General features: G+C 41.5%; 1 protein-coding gene and 1 long non-coding RNA gene across 2 annotated transcripts in view; one reads left to right on the forward strand and one right to left on the reverse strand.

Moving 5' to 3' along the window:
• The window catches only part of LOC138004431 (uncharacterized), a 17057-nt gene that overhangs the window by 3121 nt on the left and 6436 nt on the right, over window positions 1-7500 (reverse strand). The gene's annotated exons all lie outside the window — the stretch shown is intronic.
• LOC138004430 (scavenger receptor cysteine-rich domain-containing group B protein-like) overlaps window positions 1-7500 on the forward strand; it is a 30995-nt gene that overhangs the window by 548 nt on the left and 22947 nt on the right. The gene's annotated exons all lie outside the window — the stretch shown is intronic.

Below are 7500 nucleotides of genomic sequence, written 5' to 3' on the forward strand. Positions count from 1 at the left end.
CAGAAAAGCATTTCAAGTCTGTAACGTCACAATAAGCAAAAAAACATTATTAAGCGCTTGAAAGGCGACAAGATTCGTTTCCCACTTTTCAGATGTTTTTTTTTTTCCTTTATTACGAAGTTGTACGTTAGGTCCTCTGACACAACGGCTGCTTCCAGAGGTGTCATTAATTCCCATTACTAAAGAGAAACTTTACAATTCTGCTCTTTAAATGTGACAAAATTCCGCTTCTTGTTTTACTTGCTCTCTAAAGCTCTCACCCAAACATTTCAGGAATGGTGTTCAGGATGTGCTAACATAGACTTCGTTAAGTCACTATGACAAAAGCTGTATCCTGTGCTGCCATTTACATGGATTAGTCATGAGACACGATGTTTAGAAAGTCACTGTATTTTCTTACGACCTCGCCTCTAGAGAATCCGTAGAAAGGAACGATTATCTATTTTATTTTATCTTTTGTCCAGCGCAAAAGTTTTAATAACTACTACAGCCAGGTATAGCTGATTCGAACAAACTAATAAACTTCAGTTCAGGTGCAATTTTATAGTAGTTAAAGTAGCTGAGTTTACTTAAATGCTGCATTTTTCGTGGGGAACGTCATCATTGTGTTTGTTTTCATGGATATTAAAATGTAGATTTGAAATTTGTGTCAGTCACTTGTCTGGAAAATACATTTAAGCCGTCGGTGATCGACTGTTATCGGAAGGCCTTGCTGATCCCAAACGTTTTTGATGATTTGTAAAGTTAAACTTAAAAGGGAAGCAGCCGGAAAAAAACTTTATTCTTTTTTAAGTCCGTGCCAACTGAAAAGGAAAGGAAACGACTATTGTGAACTAATAACTAAAAGTAATGTTTTATTTCGGTCAATGGGACTGTGGCCGGAATATAGCACGTTTATGGTCTGAAATTCTAATTTTGGAAAGCAGCGAGAATCACCGGAGAGGGAATGAAGGATGTCAACTAATGTCAATGAGCGGGGGAAAGTGAGGAAACGTTTGTCGAGTCTGAGACTAGTCCGGCTTACTCCCAACTTCGCGCGACGATCTCTTTTCCACATCCAGTAGTCTGGAAGCCTGAAACGAGCTGTTTCTCCTTCTTCCGAAGGTAGAAATTTATATCATTAAAAAAAGCAATAGGTTATCAACATTAAGTGGACATAACCTTCTATAATATTTGATGAAATTCCTGTTGCCATTCAACAGTATTCATTCTTATTATATGACTAGCTCCGTGAGCGGGCAAGATGAACCAAATCGCGCGCTGTGATTGGCTACCCGAGCGGGCTAGATGGAGCTATCGTGCCCGCTCGGGATTTCTCGCTTGGTCCCGCAAGATCACAGATCATTTTTTGGTGTTTTAAGTCGTATAATAAATTTCGTATCGGTCCATAAACACACACAAAAAAGAACGAGGCCAATATCCAGCCATCTTGACCGAACAAGCTTGGTCAATAACCCTTATATATTTAGAAGATGTACACAGGCTGACTCGACTGAGAACTGAGGGTTTGTGAGAATTTCAATTCCTGGTTTCCACGCCACACTGTGACACAAGAAAAACTAAACTGAATCACCCGGAAACTTTTCAAACTTCATAGCTAAGAAATTGAGATGCTGAAAGAAAGTGAATAAATGAACAACGTGTCCGCAAAGTCTCAGGGATGCAAGTTTTTTGCGTGCACGATGTCTGAACAAGTTTTTACAGTGGCAAAATGGGTCATTTGGGTTTGGTGTGCATTTTCTAGCTTCAACAAGTATTCAGCGAAAATCAGTTGGCGATATCTCAGATGGGCCTAGAAAATCAAAATCAAACACTTATGTAAAAATGCGTCAGTGGAGGTCTTTTTCTAGGACGTTTTTTAAATTCAAAGTTTGGTGGAATAGGCCATTGCCGAGTTCATGTCTGCCTCCTCTCAAAGTGAGTCTAAGTGCGAAGTAGTTGTGATGGTTATGAGTTCTACTTTACATAAGAATGAAAAATAATTTTCATAAGAAAAACTTTGCACTCAGATTCGCTTAGGAGAAGAGGAAGACATGAACACACATCCTTAGTTTCCAGTGATAGACAGTCGTCTTGTACATGTGGACCCTGAAACTCACAAAAGTGGCTTTTCTTGTTACCAGAACCTCTAATCGTACTGTGTGCGCGCAAAAGCGAAGGGAAACCTGAAATAACTCAGATTACAAAAGCACCGGAAATTTGACACTGGCGCTTGCGAAAAATTGGCGGGAATACGTGCGTCCAAAGGCCTGGCACGAGTAGAAGTAGCCAACAGAGGTCACTGACTTTACCGACAAAAGAACGAATCAATTCATTAGGCGGTAGAGTTTGAACGAGGGTTACGAAGGCTGATTGTTGCCTTCGGCCAGCATTTTCTCAGCTACTGTTCTTCAGCATCTCAATTCTCACGTGGGATTACTTGGCGCTAGGCTTTGGTAGATTGTACCCGAAAAAAAAGCATATTATGCTTTTAGCAGTGCTCATATCTTTTAGAAATTATGCCCAAATTATGCTACTTTCTGAAAATTATGCTCTCTGTCACCGAAATTATGTCACTTAGATCTTGAGTAAAATAAAGATCACCAGATGTTTAACTTTATCAATTCTGACTTTAATGAACATTCATATAGTCCACCTTCCAGTCATACAGTTTTAAGCATCGCAAATACGCATGTGCGCACCTCAAAAAGCCCAATGCTATCAAAATCAACCGTTTCTGGGTTCTGAATCCGTGTCATACTTGTGTTAGACGCCATCCAAGCAGACCCCTCAGTTCAGTACAAAGACAGCTATGCATGTTGTTAATCTCTGTGTTATCGGTTATTGTACTGAGGCATTACGCAAGCCTGTAAATAGTCCACGAGAGCATGCTCTTGTGAATCGTTAAGCGATGAATTAAGAATAGAGAATACTGGTTCAGCGGCTGCAGACGAGGGCTGCACCAGCAGAACCTTCATAAATGCAGAAGACCAATGGTGTAGGTTATCAGATTGTTGGTCGCTGGAAGTGCTGGAAGTAGATGTACTCGAGGACGACGCCATCTTTGATCTGTGGCCTGAGGGGCCAAGCCGCCGAGCCATAAGCGTGGTGGCTTGAGGAGAGTCATGCTCAGGGAAACCTGGTCTGCCAGACCATATTTGACCATGGGTCTTAGCACATACAGTTGAACCTCTTCCACAACGGCCACCTTGGGGACAGAAGAAAGTGGCCGTTGTGGAGAGGTGGCCGTTATGGGGAGGTAGGGGTGTAATATGACACCATTTTTTTCGGGAAGTACCTGACATGTTTATTGTGCCAAGTTCATGCTTACTGTATCCTATAAAGGCAATGCAATCTTATAGATACAGATAAAATACACAATAAGATTGAATCAAAATAATAACAAGACGAAACGAGCAAGGTTCGTAACATTCGCTATGAGTACTGTAGACAATTCATGCTTACTGCAGCATATAAATGGAACACAATCAAAATACGTAAACAGTATCATTAAAAAGGGTAAAGAAACGAAATGTTCCGAAGACAAATATCGATTACTGAATCAGTTTGTAAACGTTCGCGTTTAGAATGGCAGATACATTTTATTTTCTTTTAAATGAAATAAAGCAGTCAAGGGTTGTTTGCTTGAGCGAGATGTCACGCGTTTTGCTGAGCAAAGTGGTGACTTTACTTGTAGCTTGGACGAGTTCTTCGTTCCCGTGAAACTCAGCAAACGTAGCAAGGTCATCAGGAGCTAATAATGCTTCTCTCACGGACTGAAACTTTGGTTCCCGTAGAGGAGGGTCGAAGTCATCACCTTCGTCGTCCACAACAGTCGCGTCCTGATCGCTTTCGTCAGGTACCTCGAGTAGCTCCTTTCTTACTTCAGTTCGCCATTCAGCATTATGAACATCAATCAGTGGCTGGAAGCAGGGAACAGAGTGATCGTCGATATACTCGTTCACTGTCACTGGGCCTTCATTGGTGGGATCTTGCACCTGATTTAAGAGCCATTCCAAAGTAAGCAACTCTTCTCCTGCGAAGGGGTCATCGTTCTCTTCGCATCCTTCATCAGAGCAATAGACACCGACTTTAGACCAGCACTTCACAATAGTCAGTGGGTCTACTTCTTGCCACGCTTGTTCCATCCATCTTATGGCCTTGAGAAGGTCGACTGATTTGACGACGTCACTTGCCTTTTTGCGGACATTGGTGCGTCCTGTCTGGCTGCAAACATACTGGAGAAGCTTCTTCCTGAACTTCACCTTTCAGTTCTTGATTACTCCTGCATCTAGGCACTGTGTTCTTGAGGTCGTATTCTTTGGGAGAAATGCCACTTTGATGTTGGAGAACATATTGATTAGTCCTCTTGGATGGCATGGAGCATTGTCGAGAAACAGGATAATATTCCTCCCAGCGTTCTTCATTCTCATGTTGAGGGTTTGGAGGATTCTAATCATTAACTCTGACTGCATCCCCGCCTTCGAATTTGCAAAGTAATAACAACCAGCAGGGCGACTTTAATCACGGAACTTTCTGAAACATCTAGGCCTTTTTACTTTTGCCAATAACAATTAATGGCTCTTTTTCTCCAGCTGCATTAACAAAGAATGCAACAGTTACTCTTTGTTTTGCTTGTTTTCCGCCCCGACATCGCTTTTTCTTTTCTGTGAGGGACTTTTCGGGCAACGCTTTCCAGAAGGCCCCCGACTCATCCATATCCCAGATATCCTGTAGGGCATATCCCAGGGTGAGTTCTTTGACTCTCTCCATCCAGCTGCAAACAGTGTCGTCATTTGCATCGCCTTCCTCACCGGCTACATTTCTTTGTGCGAGGTTGTGCTGATTTTTCCATTTCTCTAACCAGCCATTTGAGGCCTTGAATTCTTTCTTTCCAAGCCTTTCAGCGATAGCAAGTGCCTCCTCCTATAACATAGGAGCACTGACTGGTATGTTAGACGCTCTACAACGTTGATACCACTCCCACAGAATCCTATTGAGCTCACCATACTGCTGCTCGGAACGACCATGCTTTCTTTCCAGGTTTCCACCCTCATTAGATGCCCACCTTTCTAACAAGAAAAGTCGATAATTTTGTCCATTTTTTTTCCCTTCGTGACGCGTTTCCTCGCGGAAGGTGACTTTCTCGCGCGCGCTTGTGTTTGCTGGATAAAGATCGCCAAAGTTAACGATTGCTACTCGTAGTCTAAAAGCAAATATGTTCAAAGTATGTTTTAAAAAAACAGGTTCTTACACAAAAAAGTACTGTATTTTAATCTTAAATGAAAGACTTGCCGTGATTAATCATCGACGCGCCATACAGATCAAATTTCGTGACCATTCTTGACTTTTTCGTCAGTCGCTGAAAAAATTGCCCCGTTGTCGAGAGGTTATTTTGCCAGTTGAGGACGCGCTTTAGCGGTTGGCCGTTGCCGTTGTAGAGAGGTGACCGTTGTAGAGAAGTTTAAACAAGAGGTCACGTATGGGCTGTCCGCCGGGACAAAAAAAAGTGGCCGTTGTAGAGAGGTGGCCGTTGTGGAGTGGTGGCCGTTAGTGGAGGTTCCACTGTACCTCAAAAATTTCCAAAAACAATACATAAATAAAACACAAACTGAATTATTCTAGAACTATGATGGGTTTTTTTGTTTTAAACGCATAAAAGCTCGGATTATGCTAGCAGTGCTACACTGAAATAAAGGCTTAAAATAATGCTCGTTTTGCTAAATTATGCTTAAAATTATGCTACAACAAGTTGCAAAATTGTTTAGAAAATTTCATTAAAAAACACATTTTCTAGATTCTAATGCCCGCCGTATCTAGAACTTAAACCTTTCCCACTTCCTCTCCCCTCTCCCCCTTTCAATGTTGACTGCTTAATTAAGAAAATAACACAAACAGCGGTGATAAACATTGTATTCCAACGCATTTTTATAAAACTTGACGTTTCGTATGCTAGTCAACACACATTTTCAAAAGTGACCGTTACAATTTTTAAAAACTATATATATATCGTAAACAATAGGGGTCTGGAACCTAGACTGAGAAAATGATCTGCAGCAGTACGTGTCTAGACATAATGAAAAGTAATAGCTAAAACAGCAATGACTTCTCACTACTAATATTGACATTAAGGGAAGGCTTTAGCTCTTGAATGAACAAAGTCTCTTTAATTTTGCAGTGAAAGTCAGTTTTTCCGGACGCTAAAATGTCAAAGTGATCCCATTTAATGTCGTGGCCAGTGGTTTTCACATGATCAGCAATGGCTGATGAATGGTCACTTTTAGCTAGGGCCATGAAATGTTCTGTTTTTCTGTCGTGGAGTCTTCGTTTTGTTTTGCCAATGTAGAATTCCTCGCAGTTCCAGCAGACAGCTTTATAGACGACCTTGGACCTCTGAGATCGGTTCAAGCGCAGGGGCACCCTGCACCCCAGAGCAATCTTGCTGGCTGGCAAAAAATACAGGTGTTTCGATGAGCTGGCTGGGAAATTTTGTTATTGATAGAGGTTTTGCCTGGGAATTACTGACTTTTTCTGGCATTTCAACCTGAGCTGGCTGTAGAAACTCTGAAGACTGAGGACGACTAAAAAAATTAAAAAAAATAAAAAAAAAGAACCCCTTCCCTCTCCCAGACAGTAGTCACAAACATACGACGGCTGGTCAGAGTGATTGCGGAAAAAACCTGTTTTGTCCCGGTTTTGTCGCTTTTGTTCGGTCGTTTTGGATCGAGGGATTTGAAAGCGCGCGGAATTCCTGGCTGGGAAATAAATTTGATCAGCTGGCTGGGAAACCAACCAATTTTATCTAGCTGGCTGGGAAATTTCTTGTGTGTCTTGCTGGGAAAAAGGAACAGATAATATTTTCCCAGCAACACTGAAAAACGCCTGAAAATGCCTTAATAACATTTAACAGGGGTATAATAATACATTTTACAACAAATTGGTCGTTGGGTGCCCCTGCAAGCGATCTTTGTATGGAAAAAAAGGAGTTGATGCGGCGTGTGTTTTGGAATATGATCTTGAGATCGACGAAAGAGTAGAAATTGTATGTATGTATGTATGTATGTATGTAAAACTTTATTTAAACACGGAAAACCATCACTTAAGCTTAAGTTAACAACTAAAACAAATTAAAACTGCTTTACATGATTGCCGTGTGGGAATCCGATATATCAGCTACCTTCTTGATATTTCGCTTAAAATGCTCAACGGATGCAGCATTTTTTAAGTTTTTGGGCAAGTTATTCCATAGTATGGCCCCGCTGTAAGAGAAGCTTCGTTTCAAATAATTGGTGCTTGGTTTGGACAGGGTCAGCCTTCCTTCAGAGTTTCTTAAGTTGTAAGCAGAGTGACGCTGAGAGAAAAGACTTTGTAGATAATCCGGAGCAAGGTCATTCATGGTTTTATACATCATTAAGGCTTTTTGTTTCTTTCGGCGAAGAGATAGCCTCTCCCAGCTGAGTGTGGAAAGAAGGTGGTTTGAGCTCGCATCAAAGGGTGATTTAGTAATAACTCTGGCTGCGC

The sequence above is a fragment of the Montipora foliosa genome, chromosome 5 (assembly GCF_036669935.1).
Source record: "Montipora foliosa isolate CH-2021 chromosome 5, ASM3666993v2, whole genome shotgun sequence".
Lineage (NCBI taxonomy): Eukaryota > Metazoa > Cnidaria > Anthozoa > Scleractinia > Acroporidae > Montipora > Montipora foliosa.